The sequence below is a fragment of the Sus scrofa genome, chromosome 2 (assembly GCF_054392235.1).
Source record: "Sus scrofa isolate SSC_HxYL_T2T_F1_AM1 chromosome 2, Sscrofa_HxYL_maternal_Yorkshire_Landrace_v2.0, whole genome shotgun sequence".
NCBI classification, from domain to species: domain Eukaryota; kingdom Metazoa; phylum Chordata; class Mammalia; order Artiodactyla; family Suidae; genus Sus; species Sus scrofa.
In genome coordinates, this window is record NC_139384.1 from 136,635,816 (window position 1) to 136,660,706 (window position 24,891).

Consider the following 24,891-nt stretch of genomic DNA (forward strand, 5'->3'; position numbering starts at 1 on the left):
TCCTCAGAACAGTCAAGGTCACCAAAAACTGGGAAAGTCTAAGAAAGGAGAAAATGACAATTAAAGATAATGAAATACCTGGATGAGATCCTAGAGCAGATAAAAAGTCATTAGGGACAAACTAATGAAATCTAAATAAACTATGGAGTTTAGTTAATAATAGTGTGTCAATATTGGTTCATTACTTGTTACAAAATACCATAATGCTGTAAGATGTTAGTAATAGAGAAAATGGGGCATGAGATATTATGGCAATTCTATGTACTATCTTCACAATTTTTTGTAACTCTAATGCTATTTTAACTTAAAATTTTATTAAGGAAAAATTATAAAGGGCTATTAGAAACAATATAATATCAAGAAGTGATAAATTTCGATAAAATGGAGAAATTACTATTATTCCCTAAAGCAGCTGGTTCAACTTCTTGCCTGTGAAGTCACCCCATAAATGTTTGTCTAATAAATGTATAATCATGTTTTGATCAGTAACATTTGAAGTAAGGAATTTAAATTCTCTTTAATCCATTTGTGATCCCACTGGAATTAATGTAGGAAGTGAACTGTGTGCTTTCTCAAGAGCCTAAAGGAAATTGCAGGACTGATCAAGCCTCTTCTCCTTTGGATGATGTTTCCAGATAACAATCAATTGCCAGCTTAAAAAGGAGTTTAAAAAGTCCCTTTCCCTTCCATAAAGAAAGATAGAAGTAAAATATTTCCCACTAGGGATGTTTTGGAGAAAAACAATTCATTTCTTTCAAAAAGTGATTAACAGCGGAAATTATTTTTGTCTAGCTGCTAATAGTTAAGATTTAGCTGTTACCAAACATACAGAAATTTCAGACCCTTAAAAAAATAGATGAAGAACATCTGAGGAGGTTCGAGTAACAGAAACGTGATCAGGAAAATGGGGCTTTGCTCGTTGAAATGCCCTCCTCCACGTCTTGAAACAGAACAAGCTTCTTGCATTGTGAGTGAACAGAGAGTGATCTGCTATCTTCAGATCAGATGTGAGGCGGTTACAACAACAACAACAAAAAACCCTTGGGTTCATTCCGTATTCAAGGTGGGCTGCGGTGGAACATTTGTTTCACAACCAAAAGTTGACAGAACAAATCCAAAACATTTCTGTCTACATGTTTACACGCACAACGATTGGCATCCGCGGTGGGTCTGAAGGTGTGCCTGTAGTCCCTTATGCTTTTTGTAACATTTTCAAATTCATTGCTGTCTTCCAGATGACAGGAAATGCAGGTCTGCCTTCCTCCTGGGAGATCTTTATTCACAGACAAGTCAAAAACCCTTGACAAAAGGCAACCAAGGGAACTTGTTGACCTTTTAGCTGTCTGGCTAACATCAGTGCAAGTATTGTTCCCTGATAAAACAAGAAATTCAATTTAAGGGGAAATTTAGAAGGCATTTGAGGCACTCTCATTTTATTTTACCTCTCGGGCTGTCTTTCAAACTGTGAACAAAATGTAAATAAACAAGAGCTGCGCTCTCATTCCCTGGATTCAATAACAAATATCTGGTCTCACAGCTTGATGTAAATGAGACATTGTCTGTCTCCTTATGTATCTCTCCTTTCAGCCATTTGCAATTTTTTTTTCACTCTTTCACACACACACACACACACACACACACAATTTTTAAGAAATTAAAGCTTCACCTCTTTGGCCAGATCCTTTGTTTTCTTTGTCCCATATCATTTGCTGTATCTCGAAAAACTATGTTCTTTTATAAATGGGGAAAAAAGAGCAAATTACATCCCAACAATGCACATTCAAATATGTGTTACTCCTGAGATGAATCCAAAGTGAGGCTATTCAAGAGCTTGCTAATCTTCTCATTACATGGTGGCCTATTTAGGTTGTAATAATGTCTACCTTAACAGACTTTGTGTAATCAAAATATTTTTTACCATTGGAGGCGACGAGACATTCATTCATCAAATAGTGATTAAGTGTCAGACACTGTGCTAGGCAGATGAAATCACATGGGACAGAGGCATTGCCTTGAGGGAGGAACCTCGCAGGCCAGGTCTAGAAGCCCACCAGAGTGCATGAACTGCATTCATAGCTATAAAAGGAAACTCCCCCCCACAAAGCACTCACAAAGTGTTCTATTTCTGCTTCATAGCATCTCGTATTTCCATCATTTCTGCAGAGGCCTCACATTTGAACTACTCCAGCTCAACTCAGCATTTTTGAGTAATGTAATCGTTCAGGGTGCTGTGGAGGGGGTGCCTTGGAAGAGGGTGGAAGAAAGAGGATGAGACAGGACCCTCATTTAGGTCTGTCAAGTTTTATTTCATTAAAGCAGGTTTGCGGTGCTTGCATGATGTAGTACAGAAAAGCATAAGCATGAGAGAGAGTCTGAGGGCCTCTCAAAGTCTGTGGAATATCAGTTACTACGACATATGAGCGGAGGGTGCTGCGCTAAAGGATTTCTACCTCCAGAGCAAAAAACTCTTGGGGAGCAGGAGGTTAGAAACAAACGTTATCTTCTTTCTTTTATACTCTCCATTCCCTCATGTCTTGTCTACCAGGATATGATCATTCATCATGATTTCTAACAACAACAAAGCGGTCTGAGAAGCACACAGCGGTAAGAGCTGAGCTAGAACACAAAGAGGTTTTGTTGGTTTGGTCCTCCCGGTGAACCCAATCCTTTGAACTTAAAGTGTTGAGCAAGGAGTGGGCACATCATCACCCTGTTTGGCTTCACATCAGCTCACCTCCTAAGAGCATCACTGCAGTCCAGTGCAGTAACCTAAAGACACCCAAGCTGGGAGTGGCTGGGATGGAGAGTGTGGGCCACATGCGTAAGTGGGCTCTGAGGGAGCTTTGCTGCTGAAGGACTCTGGAGGCCCTTCTGTGCAGCTGGAAGCCTGGCTCTTGAACTCATCCTGTCCCACCACAAGATGGCAAAGGAGAAGCCAGCAAAACTACTGTGTTTGACACTGCACACAATTCAGTCCCTGATTAAAATGTAATTCCACAAACAGTGACCACCCTATTCCCTTTCAACATTGTACCGTTTCTAAATGTGATTCTCAAGGGTTCACAATATTGTGATTAGCATGTCTGCATAGTGACCCAGTCACATGACACCCAGCTCAGTTTTCCTACTGTCATGATTCTCAGCCTACAGCCTGCAGCGGCAGTGGAGGCATGATTTTGGCATGGTCAGACCCGGAGTCCAGACAGCAGGCAGAATGAAGCCCCAGAACTGCTCTGGGAGCTTCAAGGAAAATCAATACAGGGCTCTTTCTATTTGTATTTATCTTGATCAATAATTCAGTAAGAAATATTTTACCTCACAATCCAATACATACATATACACAGTCCTAAAACCGAAACAAAAATTTCACACACATAAAATTATATTTAGGGGTTCCCGTCACGGCTCAGCAGGAACGAATCGGACTAGTATCCATGAGGATGTGGGTTTGATCCCTGGCCTCAGTGAGCGGGTTCAGGATCCGGGATTGCTGTGAGCTGTGGTGTAGGCCACAGACATGGCTTGGATCCTACATTGCTGTGGCTGTGGTGCAGGCCAGCAGCTACAGGTCTGATTCGACTCCTAGCCTGGGAACTTCCATATTCTACACCTGCAGCCCTAAAAAGCAGAATAGAAATGAAGAGAAGAGAAGAGAATAGAGAAGAATAGAATAGAATAGAATAGAATAGAATAGAATAGAATAGAATAGAATAGAATAGAGAAGAATAGAATAGAGAAGAATAGAACAGAATAGAATAGAATAGAATAAAATAGAATAGAATAGAATAGATTTACAACATGTACTGTACACCACTTTTATTTTGTTCTATTTGATGTTACTGGTTTTTATTAAGTTGATTTTAAGACTCCAAAGTTTACCACCTGTGGTTTAAAAAATAATCCTGAACCATCCATCCAACCACCTCCCACCATGCGCACCCCTTACTTGCTCAGTGCTTTTGAGACTGCTGGTAGATACTAAGTCTAGGGACTGAGTAAGGCTGTGTGGTATGAACATTGAAATGCCTACCACGTGAGAGACTTTATATGCCCATTTAGAGGTAGACCAGGATATTCAGTAAAATTTAAGATCCTTTTAATGGGAGATCCTATAGTAGTGCGAAGGGAGTAGAAAATTACTCTCTAGCTCTACTGTCCAACCACTGATTTAAAGGAAGTGAATGAATCTGAAATGCTTACTCTCTCCTTGTCGATCTCTGATTTTGCCCCCACCCTTTTTCACAGAGCGTGTGTGCCTGTATACCTGTATGACTTAATTGTATTTCTTCTTTTCCATAGAGCTCACATCCAAAGCCATACGTCCCATCATATGTGACACCATTGTTGATTAACTGCCCTGTTGGGTGTGTGTATTGCATTAGACTTCAGCTCCCAACACTTACAGAGTTTGGCACAGTATAAGGCCTGCTTACTCTGTGCTTCCATAGTAACCTGTGTGTTCTCTTTCCACTGTTTCATCATAATGGTGGTAATAGTACCTTAGGTACTCTGTGAGAGTAACAAAGGGTAGGAATATCTCATTCATCTTTGTATCTCTTGAATAGAGCTGAGAGTCCGGGATGTAGCAGTTGTTCAATAAGTATTTATTGAGTAATGGATGGAAGATTGGATGGATGGATGGATAACAGGAAAAAGGCTCTTTCAATCTTCTTTACTACAACCAAGCTAAGGATCTTATGACAGCCTTTCACTGGGGAGAAATCTGTCTTTTAGAGAAATTATTTTAATTTTTAATTATTTAGACTTTTTTTTGTGACTACTCCCTGCTTGTAAAGTAGGATGGGCCAGACTACAGATGTGTAGTCATTTGTTTAACAGATATAACTGTACCCCCACCATATGCTTAGCCCTGTGGTAATAAAAAATCTGTCCTGAGCCCTTAATATCTACTTGAACTGGATCAAAGAATTAGTCATGTGTGATCCATATGTGAGATCCACATCCAAGCACATTGTAAAGCTCACCGCTAAATCTACCTTGCATCTTATTCATCATCCAGAGTCACCCACCACCCACAGCAGAAGTTTCCTCATTGATCCTGTCCATAGGCAAGTCAGCATGGGTTTGAGGAAATCAGTATCGTAATGGAATTCAAGTTTAAGGACAGTTCTTCCCATCATGAGAGAACATGAGGAAGCTTTTCAACACGTCCCAGCCTCAGACAATTATAATGTCTAAATTTTAAGTAAGGGTTTATAGTTTATAAAAGGCAGTCATGTAGATAAGCTCAATTAATCCTCATAACAGTTCTGTGAGGTAAGAGGCATCCTACAGGTTTCGAGTGACCCTGCCCTGCTTTTCTCTTCCTGGCCTTTCATTGAGGCCAAGTACAGCTTTGTTCCCTGTACTGTTCCAGGGCTGGTTAGTATTAGCAGATTGCTGGATAATCTCAACATTGGCCAACATCTGACATCAGCCAGAACTCATTCCTGACAGTGTTCTATAAAGTATGAGTGTTAATTTATATTCCCTTCCCATCCATATGGCGCAGAGCCTATTTTTGAATCTAGCCAATTGGTATTGATCATTTCTACTGTAAAGTGCTAAAATACAGTACTTGGTGAGTAATGTTCAGAGCAGTGATACAATCCTTGTGGGGTTTTTATTCTTCTAGGAAAACATGTTAAAGAAAAAGGAATATTCACTCATGTATTTTATTGTGTATTTATTTCATAAGTGAGAGTAAGAGATTAAGAGAGATTTGTGTAAAAGAGCCCCGTAGAAAGACACAGAGGCAGGAAATGTGGGAGAAAGAACTAAAAACACAGAACCAATAGATTCCCTTGAGCTATCAAGGGAACCAGTTAAATGCTGGTGACTAGAACTCTTTTTTCCTCTTCATAATGCCCTGGTACTGACCCCATCCTGGCTGAATTTTAATATACTCTGTATCTACCAGTTCTGGGAACTACTTCTACCACTTTTGAACTATGAGTCAACTCTAGCTGAAAACCTTAAGTACAGTGATTTTTGAATTGATTAAGACAGTGTCTGAGTATGTCAGTCCCTAAATGGACTTGTTGTCATTATCCATGGGGAGATGGAAGCTCTTGGGTGATGCTGGGCTTTTGCTAGTGCTTGTGTGGGGATGGTACTACTTTGCAGTGGCCATTGGAGTAATATATAGATAGGCTGTCAACCTGTAGTGATCAGGTTTAACCATCTGCCTCAAACTCAGTTCACAGCCTTGTAGCTAAAAGTAGGAATTGCCCTTTGGATGGGAGTGGCTCATTAGAACACTGAAAAAGATAAAGCAAGTGGTCATGTAGCTGATTTTTAAAAAGAGTCAAGTGTGATTTGAGAACTATTTGTTTCTTCATCTTCACAAACTTTAAGAAAATGCATTTGGCAGAAACTCTGTGGAAAGAGGTAAAAGCCTGGTCATTCATCTCTTCTTATTTAACCAGCTACCCCCCGTTTCCAGAAAAGTTGACTCCACTAGCTTTAGATCTTACCTGTGATGAAGCCAGTCTGCCCTCCAGACACCCTTAGGAATTGCATGCAGACAAAACCCTGTCCACACTCTCAATAACATGAAAATGCAATCCAGCCCGCTTGCATTGACATCCGAAGGGGGCCTTGGACATTCATGTGAGACCCTGAGGGGGACTTACCATGCAGCTAGTGAAGCTGAAGCTTTAGGATCTCAAGGTCCTGGACTTAATTTTTTTTATTTCTAATTCCTTAGTATTTTGTTCAAAGGAGGCCTCCCAAATTGTGTGAACTTCAGGTTCCACAAAACTTAGACCACCTGTGGCAAGAACAGAATCACTGAGGCCAAGAAGTAGATGTTCTTACCCCTAATAAGCCACAGAGCCCATGGTTCTCGTTCATCATGAATGTGAATTTACATGGGATTGAAATCAAAAGTGAATGCTTCTCAAAATTTCTGCTACACCTGTGATTCTGTCTGTGGCCAGAAGAGCCATCCCCACTGATCCTTCTCAGCTATAGATCAACCCAGGTACAGAAATCATCTCTGGAAGAGAATAGATAAAGAAGTTAACAGGGAAGAAGGGTATTTCTCAGATTTTCATGTGAGATCCCCAAAGAGATACTTCTTTCACTAAAACTACCCTTTTCTTTGCTAATATCATGGTAAGCACAAGAGGAATACTCAGATTGGCTGCTCAGATTCTAAGGAGTTTAAGAAAGCTGACCTTGGGGGAGTTCCCCAGTGGCCTAGCAGCTAAGGATCCAGGGTTGTCATTGCTGTGGCTCAGGTCACTGCTGTGGTACAGGTTCAATCGTGGCCCAGGAACTTCCATGTGATGTGAGCATGGCAAAAAAAAAAAAAAGGCAAGAAAAACTTACATTCTTAAATTCTTTTCTTTTAGTGGTGAGTGCCCAAATGCCAGTTTTTGTTTTGGCTTTGTTTTTTTCTAAAGAAAACTGATTATAATATTAAATGTGAAAACAGCACAATCAATGGCAGATATTTTAAAACACTGTGGCCCTAAGTTCTTATCTACCCTCAGATTCATTAAATAAGCAAGTAGTGCTTTGATTTCCAAATTAGATGTTTTTGCTCTTAAAAGTCTATGAAATCCAAGGAGATTTTCCAATTATTTGAAAGACCCCTTCTGTGAACTTTGCAATACATTTTTGAAAAATGCCGCTGTCACAGCTGCCCTCTGATGAAGCTTGGGTTCCAATCTGTGCCTCTCCAGCAGTCTGTGCGACCATTGCTGCCAGGTGGCATCGGCTTCCTCACAGCGTCCTCCTCCTGTTTGCCATGAGGGAATAAAGCCGCTTCTCCCTAGGAAGCTTCCACTGGTGGCTCAGAAGAAATCTGTCTGCAGAGAAGAGATGGCAAGCATACTTGGAAATTTGAATCATTGCTGTCATCAGCACATTGCCTCCCCCTGCTATTGAACCTTTGACATTGAAACAGTTTGCTTATATGTAGTTACAGCACTTGTAATTTGCCTGGGGCTTGCTGAAACATATAGATTCATAGTTATTTGTGGCTTGTAGGAAGCAGAACATCTTTCTTTGTCAACTTAATGAAAAGAAAAGTAGCAAACTGATACTCAAGTAAGTTGCCTTAAATGTTTGCAATTACCAATTTATTATTTATTTTAAGAAAGTATGATCAGAGAGAGCTATTCTAACTTAACTGAGGCTTAGTTCAAAAGTATATATACTTTTATTATATATTATTTTATATTTATTTATAAGATACATATATAATATATACATATTATTACTTTGTTCAAAAGTATATATACACAGATATAGATAGATAGATAGATAGATAGATAGATAGATAGATAGATAGAGTTTCCATTCTGGCTTAGAGGGTTAAGGACCCAACATTGTCTCTGTGAGGATGTAGGTTTGTTTCCTGGCCTCACTCAGTGGGTTAAGGATCCAGCATTGTCACAAGCTGAGACATAGGTTGATGATGATGCAGCTCGGATCCAATGTTGCTGTGGCTGTGGCATAGGCCACAGCTGCAGCTCCCTGGCCTGGGATCTTATATATGCCACAGGTACAGTCATGTAAATATATATATATACATGGCAAACATCTTTGCTTCTCTGAAGAAAAGGAGACAATCCTTGGTTGAAGGCTAAGCATATCCCCCCAAAAAGAAGAATCAGAAAGGAAAGGAAAATGCTGAGAGTATCTATAAACTGGGGTCTGTACCTCTGTACTTCAGGGACAGTTGTGGCACTTGTGCTGATGAAAGAGAATTTATGGATGTAAGTCATTTGTGCCAGTGTAGCTCTGGCATACTGCTATGGGTGAGTGCAAAATCAGCCATTTTCAAGAAAACATCTTTCCACCTTCTAAACAGCTTCAAAGGTTTTCCATCAACTTTTCACTCTGAGATAATCCATCTCTGACTTATTCCATCTTAGACCATTGGAAAGATATTGAGGAGATCTTTGATCAATTCCTCTCCCAGCACTGCATGATCTTAAAGAAGAAATTTGCAATCACTTAAAAGATTCTTTCCTAAGCAACTGACTTGCTTATATTCTTACAGTGAGAATTTATAAAGTAGATTAAATAGGTAAGGCTTCTACCTACAACAGTGTGACTTGAAATCAACTTGCTCTCTATCCACAATATGTGGCCAGTAGGAAAATGCTAGCAAAAAACTTCTCTGGGAGAAAGTTTAAATAGCTATGGCAGACAGTCAGTTTTTTGTTGTTGCTACCATTGGTTCTGCATTAATGCTCCCCAGAAAGGACTATTTTATTTTTCTTATTAATTTAATTCATTTAACCAGAGACCTATTTACATGGTGGAAAGGGAAATTTAACATAAAATACAGGATAATGTGGACTAATTAATGACAATTTCCAATGCTGTGCATTGCCTTAGTTTTCAGATCGCTGATGTGCAGTCAATCTTCAGAATATAGAGTACACTTAGCTCATAGAGCTGATCTTTCTCTCCAGAGCTGGGACTGAGGGAAGGGCTGCAAAACTTAAGGAGACAGGGTCTATCAGGGTCAACTGAGGGCACTTCAGCTTTGTACTCTGGGTGCCTTCCTTGCTTCACCTTAGCCTCAGCCCTACTGGTCCCAGTCCCCTAATAGTAACAGCCATTCTGCTAAGTTTACATTCAAATAGCTATAATTTTGTCCAGTCACAAGTGTCTGGCCAGATTTGCTTCCTAACTCTCCATCCCAGTGAAAGTTAATAATAACTGGATTCAAATTCTAATTGCAGACAAAGAATTAGACCAATGGTTTCTATTTTATATGGAAGGAAAACACAGACGATTTTACTAAGACATGCTTATTCTTAATTTTGTGTAAAAAATATCTTGGGTACAAATTATTACATGATCCTGTTTTCTTAGTGACTTGGGGAGATATATGGTTTATGTCAAAAACTGAAACTTTGGACACAAGATTAATGATCAGTTTTTCACATCACTGATTGTGAACTGAAGTGAATTATAACACCGTGTCTTCTTTTTACATTCTTTCCTTGATCCACATTCATGCCTTGCTTTTAACACTGAAACATACTTTTTAGATTTATCTCTAGCACTGAATTACCTCAGGCAAGTGACAGTTCTTCTGCACTTTATTTGTGTCATCGAATAGTGATGAGTCTATAGAAAGATAAAATCTTTTGCTGTAACAGATGTTAAGTGCTAATGAGAGCACTTAGAAAAGATGACTTAATCCTAAAATGTTGTGTTGGAGTTTAATAATATCAAATTATGGTTTGAAATTTTACTGGTGATATCATTGAAAGGTCCTAGAGGGAATCTCTATTAATTGCTTATATAGTGAAGTCACTTCTTTCCAATCAAAGCATAAGGTCCATTGAGGGACACAGACATAAATAAACAATTTCTTTTCACTTTGCCTTTATTAGTAAAGGATCTTGTGGAGAGAAATGTTTGTAAGTCTATTTCTGAAGCATTTCAAAAAGACTAAATAAGGGAACAATGGCTATTTTCCCATGGGAAGAATGTAGAATGGCAAAGTGGAAGTGACAAGGGGAAGCAAGAGCTTGTCCATCTCTGCTTTGTTGGAATATATCCAGGTGGCAATCATTGTCCTTTTCTGCAGAATCCTGGCTAACTTTCTTTTCACCACATTGCATTTTTATTTATGTTCAGTGAATGCTGCTAAAGTACTAGCACATGGTATTTACTTCTGCATGGTCTATGGCATGAGTGTTTATGTACATGCTTAAAGAAATTGGAGTTCCCATCATGGCTCAGTGGTTAACGAATCCGACTGGGAACCATGAGGTGACAGGTTCAATCCCTGGCCTCTCTCAGTGGGTTAAGGATCCAGCGTTGCCTGTGGTGTAGGTCACAGACATGGCTTGGATCTGGTGTTGCTGTGGCTCTGGCATAGGCTGGAAGTTATATCTCTGATTAGACCCCTAGGCTGGGAAACGTCATTCGCCACAGGTGCAGGCCTAGAAAAGACAAAAAAAAAAAAAAGAAAGAAGGGAAAAAGAAAAGAAATTGTCAGAGTTACAACCAGGATCCCTGGCTAGAGGGTAGGAGAAAAGGGACCTCTCCACGCTCAGAGGTTGTCTTAATGCTCCTCACACCTCCTAGTCAGTTGAAACACTGTCTCCATCTTTGACACCCAGCCCTTGCCTCAGGTGGAAGCTTCTGGAAGTACCCCCAGCAGAAGCCCTGGCTCGGTGGAGACCTAAACTGTGGAGAGCACTACCAGTCAGAGAGAGATACAAGCCCTGAGAGCAAATCCAGCAGAAACCTCACCACTTTTTTTTCTTGTAGACCTTTTCAAACCCTTCTCTAGTCACCGACCAGAAAGCGGTAAATTAGAGCAACAGGCTCAGAATTTGGGAGGCTCTGACAAGTGGGGCAGGCTGAGATGTTTTCTATAACCTCCTCTCCTGCCCAGGAGTCATACATAATAGAGAAGGAGGTAAATAAGAATTAAATATCTGAAGTCTCTTTTTTCTTCTGTCCTTGGCTTACACCACTATTTTATTTATGATTCCCCAAAGAGAAGGAAAGTTCCCTCATGTGCCATTGCTTTTCTACATTGTTAGAGCATCAAAAAAATGAAATACCTCACAGCAGGTATTTCTCTATTGCCTCTTTCCTGCTGTACTGACCCCTTTAAAGTGATGGTTTACTTTAAAGTATCCGCCCCCTCCTCCACAGCCACCCTATCCCCACCTCTGAGTAAAACCAGCCTTCATTTCACTGTATCTTATTTATCAAAGAAGATAAAACATGTCTCAAGTCCACCCTGAGCTCAGGGCTGTGTTCGCTGGCCCTGTCCAGGTTTTTCATTGTATAATATTGTCCTGTGTCTTAGGGGCAGTGTTTAAGGTAGGCAGTACACATTCTTTGTTTTGTGTTTGCCTAAGAATTGAGTGAGCTCAATTCTGTGAACAGTGGCCAGGGAAAAGAGAAAATGCAAACAGCTGAGGTTTGGTTTGGTTTTAAATACTATTTTCAGTAGCTTATGGGGAGCACATAAGAAAATGTTTATTTGGATTATCTGTGCAGTCTCTCAAGGTTTTACATTTCTTTGTCCAAATGCACAGAATTTGACATGTGGGCTCTTTTTTTTTTTTTTTTTTTTTGGTATCACTTACTCTCACCACCAGAAAATTTAAGCAGTTGGAAATATAGGTTCTTCTTTCATGTGATTGTCCAGCTGGAGGGAATTCTTTTTAAGTGAAAAGATTTGAAGTATGAATAACAGTTTAGATGATGTCAAGGAAGAGACCAGTATGATACCAGAATGATGAAGCCTTCATGTAATAATTAACAGATTGGGGGGGCAGTTAAATGCAATGGGAAATAAAATCTCCACACATGCCAGGCAGGATTCTTTTTTGACTCAAGGTTACCAAATATTGTGACTTTCTACCCTTTGGGATTTTCTGCCACTCCATCCAAGCAGAATAAAGCTTGAGGAAGAAATAAAGCCCCAAACAGAGGACAAGTGATAGTAGAATGGCATGAAACAGTATTTCATTCATGGGAAGGCAACTATAGGAACTCAGAGTCAGAAAAACTAGAAGTTTCTCTCCCACTCTTACTTCAAGCCTCGCAGTCTGCCTGCCATGAAATGGTAGAGAGTTTTTTGCCCGCTGAATGAATTTCAGACCTATGTGCCCTCATACTACATTCACTGCTTTTTTCATAAGTATGCTTTATTTTATATTATATATTACATATATATACATTACATATATACATTACTGTGTATAATACATACATAAACTGCAGTGTACTATATTCACTGTATACCTATTCATATCATATGTATATATAAATAATTGTATACCAAAATCATGCTCTCTCTGGGTGATTTAAAAGATTTCAAAAGTAGTTTTGGCTCTACTCAATTTTCACTTTATTCACTGACTCCACAAATTAATTCCCATATATTATGACTGTAATAATTATGCTTTTTTGATTAAGATCAGGCACCTAACCTCAGACAGACCACAGCTGTGGTAAATGAAAGACCCTGCAGGTGCATTCATGCAGTCTGTCAAAGATTTTTGGGGAAACACAGAAAATGGAAGAGATGCCAGAAGAGTAGGAAATTGATGCCAGTTTCCCAAAGGAGGATAAAGGTATATTCCAGAAATTAAAATTATAAAACTCATTTGACACTGCTCTTCAGCAACAAAATCAATTTTAAGATATTTAAATAACTCAGAAGCATTTAGGAAATGGTTACAATTAGCTTGCATGGTTGCACTAAGAATAATTCATAACAAGGAAAGCTAATTTCATCTTTCAGTCATACTATTCAACTGTTTTTTTTTAAGGAAAAGTCATAAAGATGAATGTGTCTTAACTTGTGATATTCTTGTGGGAAAATTTAAAGAATAACATTAACTCAGGAATTGCCACCAAAGAGAAAGGAGTTTTTAGTCAAGTCCTTCACTGAGTTTCATCTTGTCCAATATTTTTCTTTACTTTCTTGGCTGAAAAGCATAAAACAATTAAACCTTGTTTGTGAATTATAAAAGCTAGACAGGAACACAAATTCAGATAATTAGTATTACCAAAAAAAAAATCCTCAGCAAACTGAATTTGAAGAGTAAAGCTCATAAAACTTCATTTAATTAGGAGAAATTAAAGCTTGTCTCTATGTACAGATCTTTGCTTTGCATGCACAGAATTAGGAAGATCTGCCTTAAACACAAATCTTGTGGAAAGAACTGGACTTTTTTGTTGATTGAAAATGTAACATGAGGAATTCCTGCCATGGCTCAGCGGAAACAAATCTGACTAGCATCCATGGGGGTGCGGGCTCCATCCCTGGCTTCACTCAGTGGGTTGAGGATCCGGTGTTGCCGTGAGCTGTGGTGTAGGTCCAGATCTAGTGTTGCTGTGGCTGTGGTGTAGGCCAGCAGCTACGGCTCTGAACCTCCATGTGCCATGGGTATGGCCCTTAAAAAAAAAAAAAAAAAAAAAAAAAAAGTAACAGTAGCGAATCGTGATACATCTGCCACAAAAACTACTGAAATCTTTGGTCATATTTCCAGTCCCCAAGAAAATGGGAGGATATCTTCCCTCTGAGTGCCAACCTAGCTGACCGCACATGGAGTATTGTATTGCCTTCAGGGTCATGGATCTTAAATATCATCCATCTTCAACATGACAGCCTTTCAAATATCTGAAGACAGCTTTCAAGCTGCCTTCTCCAAGCTAAGTTTCCCTCTTCTTAATAAACAAAGTCTACTGTCACCAGGACAATTCCTTGTTAGTAGCACTGCCCTCTGCACATTTGTCAACAATTCTTCATAAATGTGTCACGCAGGTTTGGATGGGATGCCAGGTGCAGAATGGCTAGGATAGAAAAGTGTAGGACCTTCACCTGCTCTGTGCAAATTATTCTTACAGTAATCATCACTTAGATTACAGTGATGCTACATCATACATGCATGTAATGTACAGTAATATTACTACATATTTCAGCAAAGATAAGTAAAAAGGGACAGAACCCACCCAGTAAATATATGTCTTGGAGTAAACATGAGATGAGAAATGTGAATCTGGGCACTCATGGGTCATAAATGTAATGTTTCCTGTAGGGGAGGGATAAATATGATTCAAGGGTTTAAAGATGTATGTTTTTCCTCACCCCTAAATATATTCTTTATGGGAAATTTCAGATTTTCAAGGTACCTTTGACTCAAGGAGAATCTTGTCTTTTTTGACTTTTGATAACCCTATAAGACACAACTGTTGTGTGTAGCTTTTTTTTCCTTGGCAGTCATCTAACTTTTTTTTTAACTTATAGACAATTTTTAACATCACCAAATGCTCATGAAATCAACGCTACTCTATATTGTATGTTTGGCATTTTATTTCGTTAGAATTTTTTAATGATTTTTATTTTTTCCATTATAGATGGTTTACCGTGTTCTGTCAATTTTCTACATAGAGCAAAGTGACCCAATCAAACACACACACACACACACACACACACACACACACATACATTCTTTTCCTCACATTATCCTCCATCATGTTCCATTACGAGTGACTAGATGTAGTTCCCTATGCTATACAGCGGGATCTCATTGCTTATCCACTCCAAATGCAATAGTTTGCAGCTATTAACCCCAGATTCCCAGTGCATCCCACTCCCCCAACCCCGTTGGCAACCACAAGTCTGTTCTCCCAGTCCATGCATTTCTTTTATGTGGAAAGGTTCATTTGTGCCATATATTAGATTCCAGATTTAAGTGATATCATATGGTTTTTGTCTTTCTCTTTCTGACTTACTTCACTCAGTATGAGAGTCTCTAGTTCCATCCATGTTGCTGCAAATGGCATTATTTTCCTCTTATGGCCAAGTGGTATTCCATTGTGTATATATACCACATCTTCTTAATTCAATCATCTGTAGATGGACACTTAAGTTGTTTCCATGTCTTGGCTATTGTGAATACAGCTGCAATGAACATGCGGGTGCATGTATCTTTTCCAAGGAAAGTTCTGTCCCAGATATACACCCAAGAGTGGGATTTCTGGATGATATGGTAGTTCTATATTTAGTTTTCTGCTGAACCTAAATATAGAATTTTATGTTTATTCCTAATATACTTCTTCCTATTATATTTGACTCACCCTTACAGAAAATAGGGAATCAAATTGCTGTTGTACTCGGCCTTATGTCATTCAGTTTCCATGATAAATCAAGTCTGATCCCTCCTTCTTGGTTTCTATTAGATTCATTTAACACCACTGCGTGAACTGCTATATTTCACTGATTCTACAAATGCACATTTTTTCACACTTTTACATCTTTAAAATTATGTCTTAAAATCAGTAACATCTTCAAGAGACTAAGAAGACAAGCCATAGACTAAGAGAAAATATTTGCAAAAGATATATCTGATGAAGTGCTATTATCTAAAATATACAAAGAACTCTTAAAAGTCAACAAGAAGATGAATAATCCAATTAAAAAGAAGACCAGAATCTTTTTTTAATTACTCAATGAATTTTATTACATTTACAGTTGTACAACAATCATCACAACCCAATTTTATATCATTTCCATCTCAAACCCCCAGTGCATCCCCCCACCCTCCAACCTGTCTCATTCAGAAACCATTAAGTTTTTCAAAGTCTGTGAGTCAGTGTCTGTTCTGCAAAGAAGTTCATTGTATACTTTTTTTAGATTCCACATGTAAGTGATAGGATATGATGTTGTTGTCTCACTGTCTGACTAACGTCACTTAGCATAATTTCTAAGTCCATCCATGTCGCTGCAAATCTGTTATGTCTTTCCTTTTAATGGCTGTGTAATGTTCCATTGTGTATATGTACCACTTCTTTATCCACTCCTCTGCCGATGGACTTTTAGGTTGTTTCCATGTCTTGGCTATTGTGTGTAGTGCTGCAGTGAACATTGGAGTACGTATATCTTTTTTTGTTTGTTTGTTTGTTTGTTTTTTGCTTTTGCTTTTTAGGGCAGCACGCATGGCATATGGAGGTTCCCAGGCTAGGGGATGAATCGGAGCTACAGCTGCCAGCCTACACCACAGCCATAGCAATGCATTATCTGAGCCATGTCTGTGACCTATACCATAGCTCATGGAAATGCTGGATTCTTGACCCACTTAGAGAGGCCAGGGATCAAACCTGCAACCTCATGGTTCCTAGTCAGATTTGTTTCCACTGTGCCAGGATGGGAACTCCCATATATCTTTTTGAGTCATGGGTTTCTCTGGATAAATGCTGGATCAAATGATAATTCTATTTTTAGTTTTCTGAGGAATCTCCATACTGTTGTCCACAGTGATTGCACTAGTTTACATTCCTACCAAAAGTGTAGTAGGGTTCCCTTTTCCCCACACCTTCTCCAGCATTTATTGTTTGTGGACTTTTTGATGATGGCCATTCTGGCCAGTATAAAGTGATACCTCACAGTAGTTTTGATTTGTACTTCTCTAACAATTAGTGATATCAAACATCTTTTCTTGTGTTTTCTGGCCATCTTATGTCTTATTTGGAGAATTGTATGTTTAGATCCTCTGCTCATTTTTTGATGGGGTTGTTTGTTTTTTTGATATCGAGCCGCAAAAGGTGTTTATAAATTTTGGAGATTAATCCCTTGTCAGTTGCCTCATTTGCAAATATTTTCTCCCATTCTGTGAGTTGTCTTTTTGCTTTGTTTAGAGTTTCCTTTGCTGTGTAGAAACTTTTAAGTTTAATTAAGTCCCATTTGTTTATTTCTGTTTTTATTGCCATTACTATAAGAGGTGGCTCTGAGAAGATACTGCTGTGGTTTATGTTGGAGACTGTTGGCTGTGTTTTCCTTAAGAGTTTTATAGTATCTTGCCTTATATTTGGGTCTTTAATCCATTTTGAGTTTATTTTTGTGTATGGTATTAGGAAGTGTTATTATTTCATTCTTTTACATGTAGCTGCATAATTTTCCCAGCACCACTTATTGAAGGGGCTGTCTTTTCTCCATTGCATATTCTTTCCTCTTTTTTCATAGATTAGTTGTCTATAGGTGTGTGGGTTTAATTCTGGGCTTCCCATCCTGTTCCACTGATCTATATTTCTGTCTTTGTGCCAGTACCATATGGTTGTGATGACTATAGCTTTGTAGTATAGTCTAAAGTCAGGGAGCCTGATTCGTACAGCTCCATTTTCTTTTCTCAGGATGGCTTTGTCTATTCTAGGTCTTTTGTGCTTCCAAACAAACTTTAGGATATTTTGTTCAAGTTCTGTGAAAAAATGTCCTTGGTAATTTGGTTGGGATTGCATTGACTCTGTAGATTGCCTTGGGTAGGTAGTATAGTCATTTTGATAATATTGGTTCTTCCAATCCAAGAGCATGGTATGTCTTTCCATTTGTTTGTGTCGTCTTTGATTTCTTTCAACAGCATCTTATAGTTTTCAGAGTACAGGTCTTTTGTCTCTTTAGGTGGGTTTACTCCTAAGTATTTTATTTTATTTTATTTTTTGATGCAGTGGTAAATGGGATTGTTTCCCTAATTTCCCTTTCTGCTTTAAACTGTTAGAATTTAGAAATGCAGTCGATTTCTGTGTATTAATTTTTTTTCTTTTTAGGGCTGCCCCCACAGCATATGGAGGTTCCCAGTCTAGGAGTCAAATCAGAGCTACAGCTAACTGCATATGCCACAGCCACAGCAAAAATGCAGGATCTGAGCCACACCTGCAACCTACACCACAGCTCACAGCAATGCCAGATCCTTAACCTACTGAGCAAGGCCAGGGATTGAACCCACAACCTCATGATTCCTAGTCAGATTCATTTCCGCTGCACCACAGTGGGAACTCCATGTGTATAAATTTTGTATTCTGTGACTTTGCCAAATTCATGGATGAGCTCTAACAGTTTTCTGGTAAAGTCTTTAGGATTCTCTAGGTATAGTATCATGTCATCTGCAAATAGTGATAATTTTACTTCTTCCTTTACAATTTGGATTCCTTTTCTTTCTTTTGTTTCTCTGATTGCCGTGGCTAGGACTTCCAAAACTATGTTGAATAGTAGTGGCAAGATCAGACATCCTTGTCTTGTTCCTGATCTCAGGAGGAATTCTTTCAGCTTTTCACCATTGAGAATGACGTTAGCTCTGGATTTGTCATATATGGTCTTTATTATTTTGAGGTAGGTTTCCTCTACATGTTGAGGTAGGTTCCCTCTAAATCTTTCTGAAGGGTTTTTATCAGAAATGGGTGTTGGATTTTGTCAAAGTCTTTTTCTACATCTATTGAAGGATTATGTGGTTTTTACTCCTCAGTTTGTTAATGTGGTGTTATCACACTGATTGATTTGCAAATATTGAAGAATCTTTGCATCCCTGTGATAAATCCCACTTGACCATGATGTATAATCCTTTTAATGTATTGTTGGATTCGGTTTACTAGTGTTTTTTTGAGGATTTTTGCATCTATGTTCATCAGTGATATCAGCCTATAATTTTCTTTTTTTGTGGTATCTTTGTCTGGTTTGGGTATCAGGGTGATGGTGGCCTCATAGTCTGAATTTGGGAATGTTCCTTCTTCTGCAATTTTTTGGAATAGTTTCGGAAGAATAGGTGTTAGCTCTTCTCTAAATGTTTGATAGAATTCACCTGTGAAGCCATCTGGTCCTGGACTTTTGTTTGTTGGAGGTTTTTTAATCACAGTCTCAATTTCAGTACTTGTGACTGGTCTGTTCATCTTTTCTATCTCACCTTGGTTTAGTCTTGTAAAATTGTACTTTTCTAAGAAGACTCTAATGGCCTTCAATGCCAGATGCTCTGGGGGCTCCTTCTCCCTATGCCAAATCCCCAGGAGTAGAGATTTGATGTGGGGCTCAGAACTCTCACTCCCGTAGGTGAGTCTCTGTGATGCCGTTACTTTCCAGTCTGTGAGCTGCCCACCTAGTGGGTGTGAGGTTGCCCCTCCTGTTGCCTTGATGTGGCCTCCTCTTTGGCTTCTGGAGTAGGCTATCTTTTTTGAAAGTTTGCAGTCCATTTGGTTGAAGGTTGTTCAGCAGTTGGTTGTAATTTTGTTGTTTTTATGTGAGAAGGTAGACCAAAATCTTAACAGACCTCTCACCAAAAAAGATTCAGATGGCAAGTAAGCATATGAAAATATGTTCAACATTGTATGTAATCAGGAATTGAAAATTAAAATAATAATGAGATACCACCTCAGATGTATTAGAATGACCAACCCTAGAACTCTAACAACACCAAATACTGGCAAGGATATGGAGCAATAAGAACTCCCATTCATTGCTGGTGAGAAAGGAAAATGAAACAGCTCCTTTGGAAGGTAGTTTAGTGGTTTCTTACATAACTAAATATGTTCTTACCATATGATCCGGTAATCAAGCTACTGAATTGAAAATTTACATCTATACAAAAACCTGCATTGAGATGTTTATGGCCGCTTTATTGATAATTGTCAAGATTTAGAAGCAACCCAGATACCCTTTGGTAAGCAAGTGGATAAATTTGGTACCTCTGAACAATGGGATGTTCTTTAGCAATAAAAATAAATAAGCTATCAAGCCATGAGAAGACATGGAGGGACCTTAAATGTATATTACTAAGTGAAAGAAGCCCGTCTGAAAAGGCTATGTACTGTGACTCAAACTATATCATCTGGAAAAATGCAAAACTTTGGAGACAGTAATAAGAATTAGTAGTCGCCAGAGTTTAGGAGGAAGGGAGGATGAAAAGGGACATGGAAACTTCTCTGTATGACACTTCAGTGGTGGATACATGCCATTATACTTTTGTCCACATCCATAGAATGCGCAACACCAAATGTGAACACTCATGTAAGCTATGGACTTTGGGTGATAAACCATCAGTGTAGGTTTATCCATTGTAAACAAATGTAGCACTCTGGTGCAGGACGTAAACAGTGGGGAAAGTTATGCATATGGGGGCATTGAGGGTATATTATATTCACAATTTTTCTATGAATGCAACATTTTTTAAATGTAAGTTTATTAATAAAAGGATCAAATGGGACCTTAAAATCCCTACAGCCAGGGGACAGCCTTGACATAGTAGTCATTACCTGTGCATTCACAAACATAGTCATTGCTGCTCATGTTATCAACACTTTGAATGAGTTATGTACATTGTTGAGACTTTTCATATTAAAATACCTTCAGATGAATGGATTAAGAAGATGTAGTACATACATACAGAGGAATACTACTAGGCCATAAAAAAGAATGAAATAACGCTATTTGTAGCAACATGGATGCAAATAGAGACTCTCATACTAGGTGAAGTAAGTCAGAAAGAGAAAGACAAACACCATATGATATCACTTATATGTGGAATTTGAAATATGGCACATAACAGCTTGTTTACAAAAAAGACTCAAGAGAAATAGAGAATAGACATGTGTTTGCCAAAGGGGAGGTGGAGGGAGTGGGATAGACGTGGAGTTTGGGGTTAGTAGAGTCAAACTATTACATTTAGAATGGATAAGCAGGAGTTCCATCATGGCACAGTGGAAATGATTCTGACCAGGAACCGTGAGGTTGTGGGTTCAATTCCTGGCCTCACTCAGTGGCTTAAGGATCTGGTGTTACCATGAGCTGTGATGTATGTCCCAGTTGCAGCTCAGATCCTGCATTGCTGTGGCATAGGCCGGCAGCTGTAGCTCCAATTTTACCCCTAGCCTGGGAATCTCCATATGCTTTGGGTGCGGCCCTAAAAAGTAAAGAAAGAAAGAAAGAAAGAAAGAAAGAAAGAAAGAAAGAAAGAAAGAAAGAAAGAAAGAAAGAAAGAAAGAAAGAAAGAAAGGAAGGAAGGAAGGAAGGAAGGAAGGAAGGAAGGAAGGAAGAAGAAGGAAGGAAGGCAGGAAAGGAAGGAAGGAAGGAGGAAAGGAAGGAAGGAAGGAAAAGAATGGATAAACAAGGAGCTCCCTTCGTGGTTCAGCGGTTAATGAACCCAACTAGGATCCATGAGGATATGGGGTCAATCCCTGGCCTTGCTCAGTGGGTTAAGGATCCAGGGTTGCTGTGAGCTGTAGTATAGGTCAGAGAAATGGCCACTGGAGTAAATGACCAAAACTGTACTTTTTTGAGAATACAGAATCGAGGAAAGGATAGTCACCACATCTTCATGAAGCCATGCTACATTTTATTCCTGGGATAAGCACAAAAATATTATCACATGGCAGTATGGTTTGTAGGGAAATTTTTTTAATCTCTGAGACTAGAGAAAAGAAATTTTATGTAGTGAGGAAAAGCTGGTGTGACAGTGTCATGTGACTTCAGTGGTAAAAATACAAAACCAAGTCTAGTCAACTAAGAAATGCTAACAAAGGCCGATCTTTCTTTAAGATGCTTTCAATTAGACTGTAAGTGCTAAGGGAGCCACTGCAGAGATCTAGCAGCATAAAAGCCCTTTCAGTAAGTGTAAAATAAAAATTGTAAGTGATGGGAAATCAGCATAATAGTTTAAAAGACAGCATTTTTTTCTTAGTAGTATATAAAATAATGGTGAATTTTATAATAAATAGCATCCCAAGTCAAAGAAACATCTTACCAACTTACAGACTTAATCCATACATTCACTGATGATCAAACTTCCATGGTCCTTTAGAAAAACTGATGAGTGAACTGGCTAGTGGGTATTTCCCTTCATAGATGAGATAGTCACTGTAAAACGGTGCACATGTGAGGCTTTCAGTGAATAATAAAAAGACTTGTGTATGGTTATTATTAGGTGAATACAATCAATTGAGCTGTCTAATTTGTTAAGTAATTCAGTGATGGAAACTTGATGCACCTGGATCAGTTGGAGACCCCGAGTAACTACTCTTAAACATAACTGTTTTTCAAACTCATGGACTTGGAGAACAGACTTGTGGCTGCCAACAGGGAGGGGGAGGGAGTGGGATGGACTGGGAGTCTGGGGTTACTAGATTCAAACTATTGCACTTGAAGTGGATAAGGAATGAGATCCTGCTATATCAGGGAACTATATCTAATCACTTGTGATGAAACATGATGGAGGATACTGTGAGAAAAAGAAGATATATATATATATGTGTGTGTGTGTATAACTGGGTCACTTTGCTTCACAGCAGAAATTGACAGAACAATGTAAAGCAACTATAATAGAAAAAATAAAAACCTAAAAAAAAACTGTTTTTGACAAAACTCGTGTACACTTTGAAACATTTGAGCATTAAAAAGAATCTAAAATCGTGATTTGGGAAGCACAATTTTTTACACAGCAGGACCTCATTGCTAATCCATTCCAAAGGCAATTCATCAAAAAGAATCTAAAATCGTGATTTGGGAAGCACAATTTTTTTTAGACATCCTACTCTAAAGTAACTAGTTGAAAGTAACTGGTCAAAATACCCTCACTACAAGAATTTCCTCTTAATTATTCTACTGCATCCATTTTTGCTCCCATTAGTCTAGAGATATGCTGGGTTTTTTGGTTTTGTTTGTTTGTTTGTTTCTTTTGGCCAGTGAAAATATTGTCTTTATTTTGTCTTTATTTTTAAATTTATTCTGCTTAGAACTTGCTGGTCTTCTTGAATCTATGGATCTATCTGTCTCATTAGTTTTTGAAAATTATTTGTTATCATCTCTTCAAACATTGCTTCTTTCCCCTTTTTTGTTTTTTTATAGTGGTTTTTATTTTTTCTATTATTGTTGGTCTACACTGTTTCTGCACGCTTTTCTAACTGCAAACACGCAAACATTGAAGGGTCATAATGTCTGAGTCATTTCCTCTTGCTCTTAAGAAAAATTCCAAACTCTCCCCTAGCTTGATCTCGATTACCTCTCTAGCCATATCTCGCTATATGGTTGTGTTCCTGGCTGCAGACATTTTAAAATTCTTCCAGTACCTTATTTGAGCCATATTCCATTCATTGGTGATTTCTCTGCTTGGTGTTCCCTCACTGTTTTTCCTCATTTGGTAAACTCCTATTCATCCTTCAGTTGCCAACTCAATAGTCACTTCCTTAGATCAGTTTTTCCTGGTCTCCCTGATCAAGTCAAGTTCACCTATCTCATAGTACCATGCCTCTCTATTTCATTGAAGTGAATGTCATTAAAATTTTTCACTTATTTGTGTGATTCTTTGACCAATGTTTTACCTGATCCCTCCCTCCACCCCCAATAAGCTACAAGCTCCAAGAATATAGGGAACATCTTTCTACTCACCAGTGTTATCTCTAGTACTATTCCTGTATTACATGGATGCTCAATGAATATTGAATGAATTAATGTTAAATGAAGACAATTTCATGTTTCTTCTCCACTTTCTGTAACCACGCTTCATAAATCCTGGAGGTTGGCAGCACTGATCAAATAAAATGTTTGATTATATTGTTAATAAAAGATGGTGCAAATCTTCAGAAAGAGAGTTCTTATTGAGATTTGTTCTTATTGTTAATGAATTCTTACTAATAGACTGCAATTATAAAAAGACTAATATTTGAAGGAGGTGAAGATAACTGAAAGATGAACATTTGTGCTTTCATTAACTAAAAACATAGTTCTTTTTTTGCAAACTTCTTTTTTTATTATTATTATTTTTAATAATTATTTCCCCAATGCATTTTTTTTTCTACTGTACAGTATGGTGACCCAGTGACACATACACATGCACATTCTATTTTCACACATTATCATGCTCCATCATAAGTGACTAGACATAGTTCCCAGTGCTAAACAGCAGGATGTCATTGCTAATCCATTCTAAAGGCAATAGTTTGCATCTGTTAACTCCAAGCACCCAGTCCATCCCACTCCCTCCCCCTCCCCCTTGGCAACCACAAGTCTATTCTCCAAGTCCATGATTTTCTTTTCTGTGGAAAGGTTCATTTGTGCCATATATTAGATTCCAGATTTAAGTGATATCATATGGTTTTTGTCTTTCTCTTTCTGACTTACTTCACTCAGTATGAGAGTCTCTAGTTCCATCCATGTTGCTGCAAATGGCATTATTTTTCTCTTTCTTATGGCCAAGTGGTATTCCATTGTGTATATATACCACATCTTCCTAATTCAATCATCTGTCGATGGACATTTGTGTTGTTTCCATGTCTTAGCTATTGTAAATAGAGCTGCAATGAATGTGTGGGTGCATGTGTCTTTTTTAAGGAAAGTTTTTTCTGGATATATGCCCAGGAGTGGGATTGCTGGGTCATATTGTAGTTCTATGTACAGATTTCTAAGGTACCTCCATACTGATCTCCATAGTGGTTGTACCAACTTACATTCCCACCAACAGTACAGGAGGATTCCCTTTTCTCCACACCCCCTCCAGCATTTGTTATTTGTGGACTTATTAATGATGGCCATTTTGACTAGTGTGAGGTGGTATCTCATGGTAGTTTTGAATTGCATTTCTCTAATAATCTGTGATGCTGAACATTTTTTCATATGCTTATTGGCCATCT

At 38.5% G+C, this 24,891-nt stretch overlaps 1 long non-coding RNA gene across 2 annotated transcripts in view; it reads right to left on the reverse strand.

Annotated features, from left to right (window-relative positions):
• Nucleotides 1-726: 726 nt before the first annotated feature.
• Nucleotides 727-24,891, reverse strand: part of LOC146405710 (uncharacterized) — a 75,566-nt gene continuing 51,401 nt past the window's right edge. The window contains exons 2-5 of one of the 2 annotated variants that reach the window (XR_014838666.1): nucleotides 7,336-7,817; nucleotides 6,920-7,000; nucleotides 6,636-6,772; nucleotides 727-1,372 (exon numbers count right to left, since the gene is read on the reverse strand). This is a non-coding gene — a long non-coding RNA (uncharacterized LOC146405710). The remainder of the gene's footprint in view (nucleotides 1,373-6,635; nucleotides 6,773-6,919; nucleotides 7,001-7,335; nucleotides 7,818-24,891) is intronic. The other variant, XR_014838667.1, reaches the window with a different exon arrangement.